General features: G+C 39.0%; 1 long non-coding RNA gene across 7 annotated transcripts in view; it reads left to right on the top strand.

Annotated features, from left to right (window-relative positions):
- The window catches only part of LOC135443257 (uncharacterized), a 43,894-nt gene extending 27,434 nt beyond the window's left edge, over window positions 1-16,460 (top strand). For 3 of the 7 annotated variants that reach the window (XR_010438927.1, XR_010438941.1, XR_010438923.1), the window contains 7 exons: window positions 2,786-2,864; window positions 9,563-9,632; window positions 12,394-12,481; window positions 12,663-12,787; window positions 13,911-13,958; window positions 14,491-14,625; window positions 15,525-16,460. This is a non-coding gene — a long non-coding RNA (uncharacterized LOC135443257). Of the gene's footprint in view, window positions 1-2,785; window positions 2,869-9,562; window positions 9,633-12,393; window positions 12,482-12,662; window positions 12,788-13,910; window positions 13,959-14,490; window positions 14,626-15,524 lie in introns of all 7 variants that reach the window. The other 4 variants (XR_010438933.1, XR_010438929.1, XR_010438940.1 and 1 more) reach the window with 4 other exon arrangements.
- The last annotated feature ends 247 nt before the right edge of the window (window positions 16,461-16,707 follow it).

Genomic DNA, 16,707 nt, shown 5'->3' with positions numbered 1-16,707 from the left:
ATGTCCAGTTAGATGTGATAGGGTACAAAGTTTAGGGTCAGTTAGATGTGGTAGGGTGCAAAGCTTAGGGTCAGTAAAACACCACCCTTGGAAGAGAGAGTTTACTGCATGAGCAGCAAGGACAGGCAGGAAAATGAGTGTACAGGTATGACCAAAGTTCTCTAAATAATTTAGTAATGGTGTATTTGGAAATCAAAATGTAAAAATTATTGCATGGTAATGAGCAAGACTTGGAAAAGCTATTAGAGAATGGAAGCAAGTGGGTGATTTTTCTGTTTATGTGATATTTGAGTACAAACCTGATGTAAGTATAGAAACAACACCAAAGACCACTTATTAAAGTTGAAATAAAAAAAAGTAAGGGATTCTTGCAGCTGATGAGCCACATCACACTATATATCTGATGTACTTCTTTCAGTGATTTACATCACAGTCCAGATTATACACTTTATTAAGGTGCTATCCTTGTGAGAGTTGGAATTTAGCATTGGCACGTTTTTTCAGCTGACAGTAGGCTATTAGATTGTTACTGTTTTTTTTAAAACCCCCTGATTATGAACAAAAAGTGAATAAAGTAACTGAAGCTTAACCAATGGACTCATAATCCAAAAAGCAAATCAAACTAAACCTGTTAGACCAGACAAAATATTTTGTGAGATGACTTGTGAAAGAACACTGGAACTTTTTGAAAGTTATAGGCTGTTTGATGTTCTAAGTGTCCAGAACAAGGCAAGAATCCCTGTGCAAAGCACTTACCTCCTAAACAGAGTGACAAATTTTGTTTGTCGGTGCTGTAATATGTTTTTTTGGATGGTGATGTAACTCCAGGAATACTTGCTCCAACTCCTCTTCCACTGGAGAAAGCAGTGAGAAAAAAAGTAAGAAAACAGTTTCTGCATTGCTTTGAAAATTGTAGGAAAACCCCCAAAAATGTATTTGTTCTAATCTACAGTAACACAATTCCTGTATTCTGCTAAGAACATCTCACAGGCTTTCAGTTTAATATGTGGCAGGAATGCTGTTGAAGCTAAGTTTCTTCACAAGAGCTTTTGATTTATGGAAGATCAAAAGTACCTCAAGGAGTTTTCAGCTAAATGAATTTGACTTGGACATAGCTAATTTTAAAGCAGCAATACAAAGCCTGATGCAACTGAATGAGGAAAAAAAAAAGCTTTGTTCCTTGAAGAGCGGAATTAATGAAGTCTAATTTTCTATCCATTGTGTCTCCTAGCAGGAGATTTTAGGTCTAATCTTTTCACATACTTTAGGTATTTACAGTGTTGCTATCCTATAGACATACTGAAGTGTCTCATAATGGTTGAGTTGATGCAGCATCCGTTTTCAAAGTGATGAAACTGATTCAGTGTTTGCCCATTTCCCAAGAACATTGTAAATACTTAATGGCTTTAATAGTCCTAATTTGCTTTCAAATGTGGCTGCCATTTTTAAACAGTTATTCAAAATTTAATAAAGAAGAGAAATAATGGGATGCAGGATAACAATATTGGGTGCTACTATTTTTTTTACATTTTGGAACATATAGACAGGCCAAGACCAGTGGTTAAACAGGACTGGGTGCCAGGTCCTACTCTTGGCCACAGCAATCCTATGCAGTGCTGTAGCCTGGGAAAAGTGTCTGGAAAGTGGTTGCTGGTCAACATTGGCTGAGCATGAGCCAGCAGTGCCCAGCTGGGGCCAAGGACATCCTGGCCTGTATCACCAATGATGAGGTCAGAGGAGCAGGGCAGTGAGCGTCCCCCTGGACTGGGCACTGGTGTGGTCACAGCTCCAATCCTGCATCCAGGTTTTGGTTCTGGAGGATGTGTGAGGTGCTGGAGCAGGTCTGGAGAAGGGCAGTGCACATGGTGAAGGGTCTGGAGCACAGGTCTGATGAGGAGCAGCTGAGGGAGCTGGGGGTGTTTAGCCTGGAGAAAAGGAGGCTCAGGGTTGACCTTATCACTCTCAGCACCTCCCTCAAAAGAGGGTATAGTGTAAATGATGAAAAAACAACTAGAAAATTATGACTGTGACTTAGATACCTATAATACATGAACATTCAAAAAGCAGGAAGGTAGAGATCACCTTATTTTCCTCTGTAAGTTTGTCTAGAATGTAATAAAAATAATCTGTTGAACCAGTATCACTAATCAGACTAGAAAGCATTGAGTTTTGTGGGTTATTAAGTTCTTTTAAGTATATGGCTATAAACATTTTCAAATTTTTAAGATTTAGAGTAACCTCATAGTAAAATTCACAGTTTTTTGTTTTTTGTTTATTAATTGTCTAGGTCAATCTTGCTCAGCAGTATAGAGTTAAAACTACAAACAGCAAGAACTTGCTTACAAACTATAACAGAAAACAAACAGAAAAAAAGCATTAGGAAATTTAATATAGAAGTTAGGAAGGACAGAGACAGAGGGAATAAGAGGATCACCTGTCAATTAATGTTAAAAGTGACAAATAACCACTACATCATGAATGGCATAATAATGATACAGCTAGCCAAACTGAGCTTTCTAAGATAAATACTATGACAGTACTGAAAAATTCAGCCTTTTCATATTTAACAATAGTTACAGTTGTTGCAATGCTCAATTACTTGCTTTTATATTCTTATTTTCCAAGTGTTGAAACAGTATTTAAGGCCCACAAACCTTCTCATACGTTTTGCAATTAAAAGTGAGCAGCAGTCCCTCTTTACAATTATTGGCATATGTTTCTTCTCAACATCCCCTGAGACTGCACTTGGGAAAGTAGTTAACACATTTATCTGTTTTGCTTATAGGTTAGCCTGAAATAGATGAGAAGCTCACCCTCTTCTCTGACTTGCTGAAGCTTTTCCTTATGGCTGACTACTTATGTGTGTGAGTATGTATGGAGGTATTAATTATTTTTTTAAATTTTTTTTTTTTTTTTACTTTTTATGTATTTTACATTTGTTTGTGTGTCAGTGTGTCTTTCTAGCCCAGAACATGTATAATCTGGTCATGTGTAGGTGACTGCTTGTTTCAGCACTGATCCTGTGAAGTTTACGAGAAACTTTGAATGATACCCAAGGCTGCCTGAGAGCAAATGAAAAATGAAAAAAATCCTGTCTTTCACATAAATATTTTAACATCAGGTATTTATTCTGAGAGCACCAGGGTCCAAGGGGTATTTTTCCCTCTGAGGGACATCACCCAAGCCTATCTCAGAATAGGACATCCAAATATTAGTGAGCAGAGAAATCTCTAGTCTGTGCTGAGAGCTACTGGTAAAACCACACCACCCACATTAACATTTTAGATGATCTGGGATAACTTTTACCTTCTACTTCTGAATGATGATTTTCTCCAGTCCTCTGTACACAAGTCCCAGAGAAACCTGTTTGGGAATAAATAGGTTTCTGAATATAATATTATAACATCCATGCCCAAACAACTGACCTGCATTTATTTGTTGTGCTTTAGAGTAAAAAGTTTCCAGCCATCACTGATAGTTTGCTGCTGCTAATTTTCCAATTCTTTTAAAACCCAGATTGCAGGCAGATTTAGGGAGCTGCTGAAATAGTTCTGTATGACTGCTGAGGAGCCACTAATATCATGTTTTCATACATATGTCTTGTTTTTTATTTGGGAGCTACAGTTGAATGGGGAAGAAGAAATCATTATATGTGCATTACTCAAATTTGCAGGATATTCTAATTCATTTTTATTTTCACCAATTTTTTGGATTTTATACCCTGCCAACCCGAGTTTCTAAAATGTAAATACCTGTGTGTGGATCAGTAGCATAATAGTCCAAGCTCAATCCTGAGATATATAAATTTTTTTTTCAATTGAATGAGTTACATTGGAGTTGCACATCTTCTATTCTGTACTGTGTAAGCAGATCCATCTTGTTCTCTATTATATGAAATAGCTTTTTCTCTGTTTCATTTAGGAGTAAATTTTCTCAAGTATTCTTGTCTATCAGTCCATGCTGCCAGCACAATTCCCACAAACTGACACTTGTTGCCTTTTAAGCTACAATATTTTCTATGTGCCCTAAAATTCTATCACTTCAGTAGAGATACACAAGAACTGATAATTTGCGGGTCTGAGTTTTTTAAAAATTTATTTTCATAACACTGGTCAAAATTAACTTTCACTTTTAGTTTCAACAAGTTTGGTGACAACCAATTTGTCTTTTCAGGCTGTTCAGGTATTAGTTAATTTGTCGGTTAGTTGATTGTATAGATTCTCTTGCTGACAGATGATGCTGTAAATACTCAGTAGTTCAGCAAATCAGGCGCTCAGGAATAAATAGAAATTGGTTTAGTAAGTTAACTTGTGTCACATATATATAGTTTCCTGTGAGTTTCTCACTATTGGCTGAAATAAATATGTATTTAGATGTATTCTCTTAAACAGAGGGATGGCAAGGCAGGTCAGGATTATTCCTCCTTTGGCTTCCTATTCCTTCCTCTCTTTTCCTCTTCCATGTCCTGCCCATATCCTCATCTTGCTGTTGGTAGGTGGCAAGCAGAGACTGATCCCAAGGACACTGGAGTATTGTCGGATCTCAGGATCTCAGTCCTGAGGTGCTGAGCCACCGAGACCACCTTGGGGGGCTCAGGAGTCCTGGAATGTTGCCAGAAGTGTCTGGTGGCTGCACTTTGACCCTACACAGGATGAGGATAGGAGGGCTTCACCAGGGTGAATGGTGAAGGGATTAGTTAATTAGAGGGTGAGACACAGGGTTTAGGATTTATGTACAGGGGGGTTTAGAGGAGTAAGATGGAGGAATTGGGGTGTGTCCTGTCCTCCTTCTTCTTCCTCTTCTCCTCCATCTTCTTTGGCCATGGTGGCACTCTTGGATTGGTTATTACTGAGAGTGCACCCAGCAATAAGAATAAATGGTATTGGGGAAAAATGATAAATATTGTACACGTAACAATGGGTATAAAGATACGTGGCTGCCCCGGAGGACGGCACAGTGTGCTCATGGCTGGCTGCTGAGCAGATCTCTGTTCGGCTGAAAGAACATCTTTTAGATAAACAATTAATAAACATAAAAACCGAAAGAAGAACTGAAGCCTCTTCTCGTCCTTCGATACGCGGGCTGCCCCAAGGCCACCTCGGGCCTTTCCAGGCCCCTCAAACAGCCGAGATAAACCGGACAGAGTATCTCTTGAAATTAGAGACAGGGAGTAAGAATATGCTGTGGAGAGATAAAATGAAGTTTTAATTTTAGGAGACAGGCTGTATTTCTGACAGATGGACCATCCTTCTCAACCATATAGCCTCCAGTGCCATCCTGCCAGGGAGGAACACGTCAGCCTGAAAAGATTAAAGTTCAGCAAAATTATAGGCCACCAAAATCAGGGCTTTATAATGGGAACTGTCATCCCACTTGAATAATAGTCCCATTCATAATACTTATACTGGATCTTAATCTCACTTAAAGTGAAATTACTCCAGGGACTAAAATAGGAGTATTTGTAATTTAAACGTCTTCTGAGACTCTTTACACCTTGGATATTGGGTACAAAGATGAGCTATGTGTGCTTTCTGCAAATATGTCTACATGTGTGTAGAGCTATCTACTTTTATATCAATATGTATTATCTTTTTTTTTAATAAATAGATATCATCATACCAATAATTATGAAACTGAGGAACTGAGGAGCATAATGGTGATTTTCATCTTTAATTATTCCTAGCATTTTTTTTAAAACACCTGACAAAACATTATTTTGTTTTCCCTTTTCCAGTGGCATATGTAAGAGTAAAATATAATGGAGATTCAGAGGAAAGAGAAAAAAGGAAGAGCAAAATAAAAAATGCAGGTAGTAAAAAGAAAACTATTGTTATGATCAGCTGTAGAGAAAAAAAAAAAAAAGCCAACTCAGATAAAATGAAATATTTTTCTCCAGAAAAATATTCTATTGAAAGGACTATTAGGCATCCATATAGCCATCTTTGTTTTATGCCCAAAGCTACCAAATACTTTCTGTGTTCAGGACTGAGAACTAGTAACACTGCATTGAATTTTCTCAGGGCTAAAATTTTTTAATATTTTTAGCATACATTCATACCATTACTCATAAACTTGCTATTAGAGACATACTCACAGTGAACTCTCAGTGGGATACAGAATTTCATGCTACTTATGCAGTGCTGGCCATAGCTTCTCCTCTTCAGCAAAAGCTCATCAGTTTCTGCAAATTATCACTGCTCTTGCAGGTAGAACTTTATTATAGATGATGCACATATGCCAGACTCATCTAGTATTATAACACTTTCTGCCACCTTCATCCAAACAACATCTGGCAGCAGTCCCCAAAGTGACATTTCAGACATGGAGGCAGAACTAATATGAAGGAAAATATGGTGGCAGTGACAATACAACCAGAGAATGACTCCTCCCCAATTAAACCAGCATGCTGCTATCCTTCAGCATCTCAGGAACCCCTCCTCTTTCCCTGCAGGCTGTTTTCTCTTTATGCAGTTTGCAACAGTCTGGGTTTCCATTGTGTTCAAGGTCAACTCCTCTCCATGAGCAAGGATGACAAAGGTAGAATTCAGCTTTTTGAGCCTGACATCCAATACTCAGGTAGAGATTGGCAAAAACCTCGACTCTGTGAGGTCCTGTACACAAGCATGTTCATTCTCTGTGTTTAACATGCTGTGAACTGCATTCAGTGCATCATCACCCCAAAGTCCCCTATAGCAGAAAACCCACTACAGTGTCAGATTGTATTGTTGCATGTCACTCCTTAGGTAGTTTTTACAAAAGGGTTCACTTAAATAAACTAAAACCATAAAAAGCAAAAAAAAAATATTGTTGTTTTATTAGATGCTTGAACGTAGTTCTGTGGTATTAAAATGTTGTTCTTAATTAATAAACCTGCCTGCAGGTGACAGTGCCCTGTGCTTCAGCCAGGTTCTGCCCTCCACCTGTGGCTCTTTCTCATGTGGGAAATATCTCACAACGTGATGAGCCCAATGGAGAAGCAGAATGTTGTAAAGGATCTGAAAGCTTTCAGTCAGGTTTCTGCTAAGAAAAAGAAAGATCTTCCCAAATACTAGCAGAGGAAATGCAGAGGATTTGCCAACAGATTTGTACTCAGTTGCTGAGCCTGGTAGTTGTCACTGGACTTTTTCTTTGGCTCAGGTAGTGTGGGACAGCCCCTTTTGGGAAGGCCTAAGTGCAGAAACCAGTGTGAGTTATAAAACATGTACCTGCTCTGCTGAACATGCAATCCAGGCAGGATTTGGCAGATATATATAATGTTTTTTGTGACTGAGGAGAAAAGATCAAGTTATGAATTACAGTAGCTGAAGTAACTGCTTTTATTCATGAAAGCACTCAAAAATAAATCAAAATTCATTTTTTGTTTGCTAAGGCATAAAATTCTGATGTAGGTTGTTTAGAGGTATGTCACAGTCATTTTCTGGAAAAATCCCTTGGCCCAGGATTTTCTCCTGGGAAGCTGAGAAGCCTCAGAGAAAAAGGAAAACAAATTATTATCTAATTTTCATTTGCTTCTCCTGTGTTGTGCTCATATGTGGAATGTGTTTGGAGATTGTTTACCCACAGATGGTTGTTTCATATGAATTGTTTTGACTCATTGGCCAATCAGGGCCAAGCTGTGTCATGGCTCAGGAAAGAGTCACGAGTTTTCGTTATTATCTTGTTAACCTTCTGTAAGTATCCTTTCTGTATTCTTTAGTATAGTTTAGTTTAGTATTCTTTAATATAATATAGTATCATAAAATAATAAATTAACCTTCTAAGGACATAGAGTCAGATTCATCATTCCTTCCTGCCACGAGGTACCCTGCAAATACAATAGAGGTAATCAAGGTAAGATAGCGGTCAGTAAAGAAGCACAGAAACACTGTGTTCCTACATAGATTTATATAGATTTTATTTTCTCTTCAACTACTCTTGGTAGCACTGAACAATTGAAATAGCAGCACAAAAGTTTGGAAATTCAGCTGCAAGGCACCTATTTTAAGATTTTGATTTCTGGATCTGTCCCTCTATCATCAGCAGGGAAGTATTCCCTGGGCAGAGTCCCACTGCCAGGGGTAGCAACTTGCAGACAAAATATCATTTTTACAGAGCTGCTGGAGCATGAAGTGGCTGGAAGCAGGAGCTATCCACGAGGGAAATGCACATCTCTGTAACAGACTAGAGAGGAAGCAACGTGCAGGATCCCCTGGAGTGGGGGAGCTTGGGAGATTCTGAGGTTAAACACCAGAATCTGACATGACAGTGAATCCTGAGAGGGACAAGTGAATAGCCAGGAAGGGATTTCTGAATGCACGGAGCAAATGCCTCAGGGTCTGTAGGAAGAATTTGTACTTCAGGTCTTGGGGTCTGCCACGAGATGAGACCTGAGACTCTGTTGAGATGGATGTAATTTACCATTGAATTGGCACTGACATTTGTGCGTGTGTGGCATTTGTCCCTTGTAAAGGACTTGTACATATCTGTATCATGGCTAAAGGGTCTCTTTTCCAACATACCCATATCTGTGGCTCAGGAGTGCCAAGGATAACATAAACTGCTGGTTTTGTTTGTTTATTTGTTTTTCCTGATGTGTTTCCTACTTCAGCGCTCTCACATCCGCAGTCCTCATGGGTCCTGAGGGTAATGCTTGGATCTTTGATCCATAAACATTTTAAATACTGGGAGAAGAGCTTGGGCACAGAGGCGGTTTTGGTGTCTGCAGTAAAAACATGGTTGCTTGGTGGGATTTTGGCAGCATTATGTCCTATTTTACGTCTGCACAGGAGTATGAAGCATTCTGATTATATAGATTTAATAACCAGTAATAGCTTCCTTTCTCTCTTTTTAATTTTTTTTTTAATTTTTAATAGCACTGACAGTCTTCCTTAGGTTCTCCCCTTCCGCTCAAAATGTTGTCAGACCACTTGGATGTAAGAAATACCTTGTTCACCTTGACTAGAATGATCCAGCATTTTTAAGACTTAGGGCAAGATAATAAATAAAAATTAAGGTTTTTCTTCAGATGAGTGAGGCTTGGCTCCAAAAGCTGAAAATGTCAATAAAAGAACATTCAAACCTAAACCTAGCAAAACTTCAGCAGGTTAGGTATGCTTCAGGCATATTTCTTGCCACAGAGCCTATGCTTTGGCATTAGCCAAGCAAGCTTGATGAGCTGACTGCTGAGCAAATTGTTTTGTATAGGTTTTTTACTTTGACATCACCCTATTCAGCTAAGGGTGCTAACCTGCTCACAGTTTCAGTCCTGCAAATATGAGACTGAATTGATCATAGACCTTATTGAAGCATTTTGATTGATATAGGCCCTGGAAAGTAAGGATGAGTTTGTCCTTATGAATGTCTTTGATATGAAAATCAGCCTGGTAGGTGAAGAGTGCAGGGTCAGCAAATTTGAGCAGTTTAGGTTTGGCATCAACTGAACTAGCTAGAAGTGACAATCAAGTGATCTTATCAAGGTTTTTACTTTGGTTTGATACTCCTGTAATTGAGCATCTTTCTCCTCTGTCACCTATCTTCCAGATATATATATATATATATTTTTTTTTTTCATTTCTGATTCAAGGTAGAGCCATGGGAAGCATAACTTAACTGTGGAGAAAGAAAATCAAAACATACCCCTTAGTGAACTAAAGGTAAATTGAAGGATTAAGAGAACAATCATCTAAGAGTATCCTAATTAATTTTAGGTTTTGGAAAGCTTTTGCTTTTTAGTTTTGATTGATTTTCTTTTTTTACTATTAAAAAATATCGAGGAGATATATATGTGTATATATATATATTTACATATGTATTTGTAAAGTTGTTTGTGTTTGATTTGTTTTGTTTTTTGTTGGGTATTTTACCAAAAGAAAATCAGGTAAAATAATCTGGACTGCTGTACTGTGTACCTGTGTATGACCATGCAAAGTTTGTTTTGTTTTGGGGTGATTTTTTTTTTGGTTTTTTTTTGGGGTTTTTTTTGTTGTTGTTTCTTTGTTTGTTTGGTTTTTTGTTTGTTTGGTTTGTTTTGGTTTTTTGTTGTTTTTTTGCTAGTGATTGAAACGAGGATTTCCTGTGGACTAGGGCTAGAATATAGATAAACATCAGTATGCATTGTTTTTGTAGTTCAGGAGTGAAGAAAATTAATATCTGGGATGTTAGCAATCCTTGGGAACTGGAAAATGTACCCCAAAACTTTGATTTTTTTTTTCCATTAGAAAATCCAACTGTTTAATCTGAAGGCTGTTATCAAATTTGTTTTCTCCCCATAAATCACAATCTCTTCTGCTGTTATGAACTTGAAGAAACTTGAAAAAGGAACGAAGACTGAAAAGCTGCAGCACTAATGCTTGCTCCTCAGAGATAGCAAAGGGCCTTATCACACATAGACAATGCAGAGGCTTAGGGTTTCTCTGGTCTCCTGGTACAGTGGGCTTGGATTTTATTTAGATCTCCACAAGTGAATGCAGGGGAAGGAGGGGGAGAACCCACATGAGTATTTAACTGAAATCACAGAAGAACTATATAAGCTGCTGAATTTTTAATTTTTTTTTTTAATAAGGTGAGACTGGGGTCTCTTCACCCCATTAATTAGGAGGCAAATAATTAGTGAAAGGAAGGAAATCCACCAGAATACCTCCACAACTCCTGAAAATAAAACTCTCTATCAAGAGTCAGGCAGATATGATGGTACTTATTTCACCTCAAAACATGACCAAAGAAAGACAGAATTGAAATAATGTCAGAGAAGCCAATAATAATGCAATCTCCTTTGGGATGGTATTATCTACAATGGAAAATTTGAAAACCTCTGAAGATTATGAAGTGAGAAGAACAATAGCTACCTGCTGCTATTCAGGAGAAATGAAAAAGCCATAACAATGCACATTATGCTGTCTTTGAATGGGATACATTCCCCATTTGGTGAAATCACTTTAGCCACTGATTCTTAATGCTGTGTGAAAGGAAGCTATTTGCTGCTTCTAAAGAAAGACTAAAACACACTATTTCTTCTAATATATCAATTCTTACCTTGGCAGACCAAAATATCAACTTTTTTTCCTCTGCCTTTCATTTTCTCTTGCCTGACCTAGTGTAAAACTGGATTTTGTTTGGCTCATTATTAGTTCAATTCCATTGCAATTAGTCATATAATCAATCTCTGTGCTCGAAATCTGTGCCCAAAAATGAGTTCCATTGCTGACCCTTATGGCCAGTAGGACTGCAAGTGTTTGAAGCAGTGCTGAATTGTGCCTCTGTCTTGCTTTATTTTCCTCAAATGCAGTATTCAAAGAGCATTGCCATGTTACAGAGCTGCTGTTTACCCAATCTATATCCCTCTGAACAGAAAGGCATTTTTAAAAGCAGGGATGTCCCTTTTTCTCTGTGTTCAGCTACGGCTTCATTTTCCCTAATGCTTCATGGCAAGGACGTCACCCTGAGCTCGCTGGGATCAAGAGGGGCTGAGCCAGGACCTGTTGAAGCCCACAGCCCTCACAGAGGGGCTGTGTCAGAGAGGCCCATGAGGACTCTGATGTGGCAGCAGTTAGAGAGCCCTGCACCATTTTATCAGCATAACCCACACGGGCCTGGCAGATTGCTGTATCTGAAATGGGTTCAGTGAAGTTGCTGCTCAAATAAGTGATTGTTATCTCAGTGAACCAGGAGCTCTGATCTATTACCTTCACAGAGAGTGATCTCAGAGGAAGGCAGGATAAGGTTAGTGATCCAATAACTTGGAAAAGTCCAAACCCTGACACTGACCCCACAAAGTGACCAGTAACTTTACCAAAGCCCCTACTGTGATATCAGCCTAACAACCCAAGGCTAGCAGTGTCTATAAAGCTCCTAACCTGAAATTGAGGCACCTTTGAATTTTGCCTCTAAAGTAGATCTAAAAATCGTGTTTTATGTATTATCCTGATGCCTTAGGGTTTTAGCTTTTGTATTTTTCAGATTCTGTGCTGCTTTAGCGTGTAGTTCAGGGCTTCATATTAAGTGTTGGTAAGCTCTCTTCACATAGTAGGGAAACAAAACAATTTCTTTCCTATCTTGGGATCAAGGATAACCATCGAAATTTCAGGCCGAAGAGCATAAACAATGTGGGCTGAAGAGAGAAAAACAATAAGGATGGGGCTTCATAACCTAAAGCTGTAATTGGACAATTAACTCCAATATGCAAATGGACCAGAACTTGTAAAAGTGAGAGACCCTGTGACCAATTGTGCCTTTTGTGACCATTTTGGGTTCATCTTTGGTGTAGCCCTGGCTGGGCTTTTGTGCTGCCCAAGGTGGATCCTTTGAGGCCTCCTAATAAATCCCTGCTTTATTCTTTAATTCTGTCCAGCCTCTGTTCTAGCTCAGCCTTCACAGGGCATCAATCCCATAAATGTGATAGAACCCTTACCTTCCCAGGCTGATTGTGTGGGGCTCTCCAGAATGTCTGCTTGTTATGGTCATGGGAACTGAGACAAATTTGCTGCTGCTCCTGCTGCTAGAACCAGTAAGTGACGTCTGAGATAAAATGCCAAAGTTTCTGGTGACCTGAAGCATGGGGAACTGACATTTATGATTCACATTTCCTGGTTGGAAGTTTTGGGGGGACCTACCATGTGTATGGGGTGAATACAATGTAGCAGTGTCAGAACAGCAAAAATAGGTGCATTGGTTCTTTGGTAATGCAGATTTTCATGTTTCTTGGATCTGCTGCCACATCCATGCCAGCTACAGAAGACTTGGGACATCTCACAGGAATGGAAGACTGCCCATCCATGATGTAATGTGGGAGCTAGTGCAAGACATCTTTCAGGTGATGGTGTTGTAAATCTGAAGAGATGCCCTAGAAAGTTTTTCCGTGATCTCCAGTAAGGAGGTTTATTGTTCTGAGAGTTGCACACTCTCCCTGCAGTCAGAGATTGTGGCTCTGCAGCTAATGCCAGTATTAGTAGTTCCTGTGTTCTTTCTCTGGTCATTTTTTTTTTTATTGCCCTTGTGGTTCAGTTTTTTCCTCCCACCTATTTCCTCAGCTGCACAAAGCCTGTCCTGTGGTGGGCTGAGAAGGAAGCTGGATCACTTAATTGTGCTATTTGAAAGTAGTCTTTTAAAGAAAAACAAAAAATATGGTATTGTGCCCAAATCAGTTGTGACAGGTGGCATCTGTCATCCCTGCCCTTGCTTTGTGTGCCTTTAAGAAGCAGAGAAATGGCAAAGGCTGTGTAAAGTGACTCTGCTCAGAAAGTCATCAACTTATTTAAGTCTAGAAACCAAGCAAAGGAGAAAATTTGATTTTTAGTGTGTTAACCTACTTGGTTTGAGCTTGCTAAATTCAAACATATTGCTGTAATTTTTATTCCAGAAGTCCTGCAGCCTTCTAGCCCTATCTTTAAAAAGCATGCCATGAGAAGAGAGACGAGGCAGCTGCAGGTCCCCATCAGGCCATAGCCAGATCTGTAAGATTGTAACTACAGCCTTATTAAGTAGCCTGCAGGCTTTATTCATAGCCAAGATCTGTCAGACATTTACTGATGAGTTTTTCTCATCAAGTCTTTGCTGAAAACTTTGGTTTTGTATGGAAGTGTTTCTCTCTCCTAGAAGCTGCCCTTGGTTCTTGGCATTCCTCTTGTTCTTCCTTCTTACCATTTGATTAGATGCAAGTGTTTGTATTTTAGGTGCCTGTTTTGTCTGATGTGAGGATAATTTGCTAAAATAGGCTTGAAAGAAGGGTTGACTCCGTTAAAAGATACGGTCTCAAGCCAATAAAATCCCCAAACAATATTTCAGAGACAGAAGAATTTCTGCAAAATATTGGTGAATAATTTTTTAGCAAAGCCACACCATGGCTGGTATTGTTATAAACCCTCTTGAGAAGAAGGTAGACTAGATGGTAAAGAGAGGCAGAGTTTATTTTTGCCTGAAATTCTGAACTTTTTTAGGGCTTCCAGAGCTGAAGGAACTCAAATGATTCTGCAATTTGGTGGAGTGTAAGTATTGCTGAATATAGGCCTACAGACAGCTTAAAAGTATACCTATATTCCTATTAAACAACATAATCTTCTGGCATATACATATATATATATATTTATTTATTTATATTTATATACAGGCACTGATGCTGAAGATAATGAGGCCTGTCCTTTAGGGGTGTTATAAGTGAACAAACTTCTACTAGAAGATAGTATATAAAACATACTCTATTGTATTTAGTTTAGGTATCTTTAGCCCTATACATGCCTTAAATTTATAGACTCATATCTTGGCATGGATTAAAAATTATATGGGAGGTCAAAAGATTTTTTATTTTTCTGGTGAGAAGTATTGAAATGAACTGGAATTTTTTTGACAATTAAAAGACTGATATTATTACACTATATTTGATTTCAATATATCTACACATTGAGGGAAATGATGAAAACATGAACAACAAAGTCTGGCAGATTTTCATCAGAGCAGAACAGTCTGCTAGTAAAGTAAGGATGGGATAAAAATGCATTGTTTTCCATTTGTATTTTGCAGGTGATGTGTGGTGTTCTGTGTCTTGATTCCTTCCTTCCCCATTCTCTTTTTGCAAGGAGAGGTAGAAGGAATGGTCTGCCACTGTCCAGAGGTGCTGCTAATTATAGACCAACCTGCCCAGTGAAGAGCCTGCAGGTTGGTTAAAAACATCTTCTAAATTATTCCTGTGAATTCCACTGCCAGGGGAATCTGTGTTTCCTACTTCTCCAGCCCCAGGCTGATTCCTGTTGAGCATTGCTGACACTGACCTGATTTCATGCAGTAAAAGAGAGCTGTTTGAGGGTACTCAGGGTCCATCAGCAGTTTTCACAAGGAATAGCCTGGAAAACTACAATATCCCAGTTACTTCATGCAATCTCATCTCCTTATATATTTTGTTTAATCAGAGCTTTGGGACTTGTACTGGTTTTACTGTGTATTTCCTCATAATACACTGTGGCAGGACTTATCAGAACTTCCAGGCAGTGCCCTGGTAGAAATAATTGATAACAGTACTTCACACCAGGGAGTTCCTGCTTGCAGATTCCAAAACAACTTTTTACAAAAGAAGTGTTAATAGCCACATTTTACTGGGAGAAAAGTGAAGGAAAAGAGGTTTATTATGCAATCAAAGGATGTGTCAAAGCAAAAGCAAGGGGCAGAATCAACATCACCTGAGTCTGTCATGATCACTCTTGTTGGTTAAAAGGTTTAAATGCTGGTGGCATTTGCAGACCCCCTCCTCTCCTCCTGTGCTATGGTCAGGGCTCAGTGCATTTCCAAATGTTGTATGGGGTGGGAGAAGGACTGGAAATCCCTGCTTGCACCTTGCTGTTTCCATTTCTTCTCATAATAACCCCCAAAAGATTCAAGCTACAACAAAAGTGAGGTAGAAAATGTGGCTCCTGACTGCTGCAACAGAGCAAGAAATGGATAGGATGTCACTCGCTAGGATGTAAACTTCCAGTACTCATATATCTTCTCTTTCCCTCCCTCTCAGTGATTTACTGTCTCCCCACCACATATCCTCTGCTCACCTTGTTTCTGCCTTTCAGGACACTGCCCTGCATGGTGATGAGCTTCAGAGAGAAATGAGTGCTGTCCATAAACCCGGCCATCCATGCTCTGCACTGCATTGCCCAGGGGAGGGCTGAATGCACGTGGATGCTGATGGCACAATCCACTCACAGACAGTATCTGTTTATTTGCATACAGAACTATCTGTAAAGCATTCCATTACTCCATTCCCTTATAATTTTCCCAACAACCCTTTTCTGAGGACAGGACCATAAAAATGAGTCTCAAAAAAAAAAGCAGCAAAGCAACCGTAACAATTTTGTTTATTCTTAAAAAATGAAAGTTTCATTTCTTACTGTGTAAATAGAAATAAGTGAGAAGGGGAGAGAGACTAGAATTGAAATCAGAAAAAGTGATTATTTAGTTTTGCAGAGCGTTTCAATGTTCTGCTTTTGGGATTCTTTCTTTATTTGGGGTAAAGTATGTCATTTTAATTCTCTGTGAAAGAAAAGAGAAATGTGGACTCTGGGAGCACTGTCTCTAGCACAGTAGGAGTCCACCTGATGTTTTTCCCCAGAGCCTTGATTTAGTGAAGCCTCAGGAACATCCACTCTGTCTTCTCAGCAGCCATTTGGTGAAATTCTCTGGGAGCAGTTTGCTGTCCAGCAAACTCCCTTAGCACCATGGCAAAGCTGAAATATCATCTCTGCATCTCATTTAAAGGTCAGGAAAACAGTAAATTCTGGTTAATAAAAAATCCAAAAACCAAACATTGTTCAAACTTGCTACAAACACAATGTGGCTTTGTATGTTTAGTTAAGTTTTACAACTAAAGTAGTGCTGCTTTGCAACAGACTGTATAAATTAGTATTAGTGGATCACAAGCTGCTTCCAGAGAAATAAGCCTTAGAGTGTATAACTGCTCTGGTAAAATAAAATAAATAAAAAAGTCTTGTGTAGGACTTCTATGCCATTCTCTCCAGTTCAAAGGATGTGTCAGGGTAAGAGTGGGTAACAGGAGATAGGTCCAGGGAATGCAGTTATTTCTTCTTTCTGGAGTCTGGCCTCCTGCAGGAAAATGGACAAATACTACAAAGCTGCTTTTGTTCCTCACTGCTTGGAGCAGGGGAAAAGACTTGAGAAGTGTGGACTTCATTTTTGACAAATGTATGATTATTCTTCAGGAGATGAGGGAAGAAGCTTTCAAGTCCTTCGGGGTAT

Source organism: Zonotrichia leucophrys, chromosome 1 (genome assembly GCF_028769735.1).
Source record: "Zonotrichia leucophrys gambelii isolate GWCS_2022_RI chromosome 1, RI_Zleu_2.0, whole genome shotgun sequence".
NCBI classification, from domain to species: domain Eukaryota; kingdom Metazoa; phylum Chordata; class Aves; order Passeriformes; family Passerellidae; genus Zonotrichia; species Zonotrichia leucophrys.
This window is presented reverse-complemented; position numbering and strand designations above follow the sequence as displayed.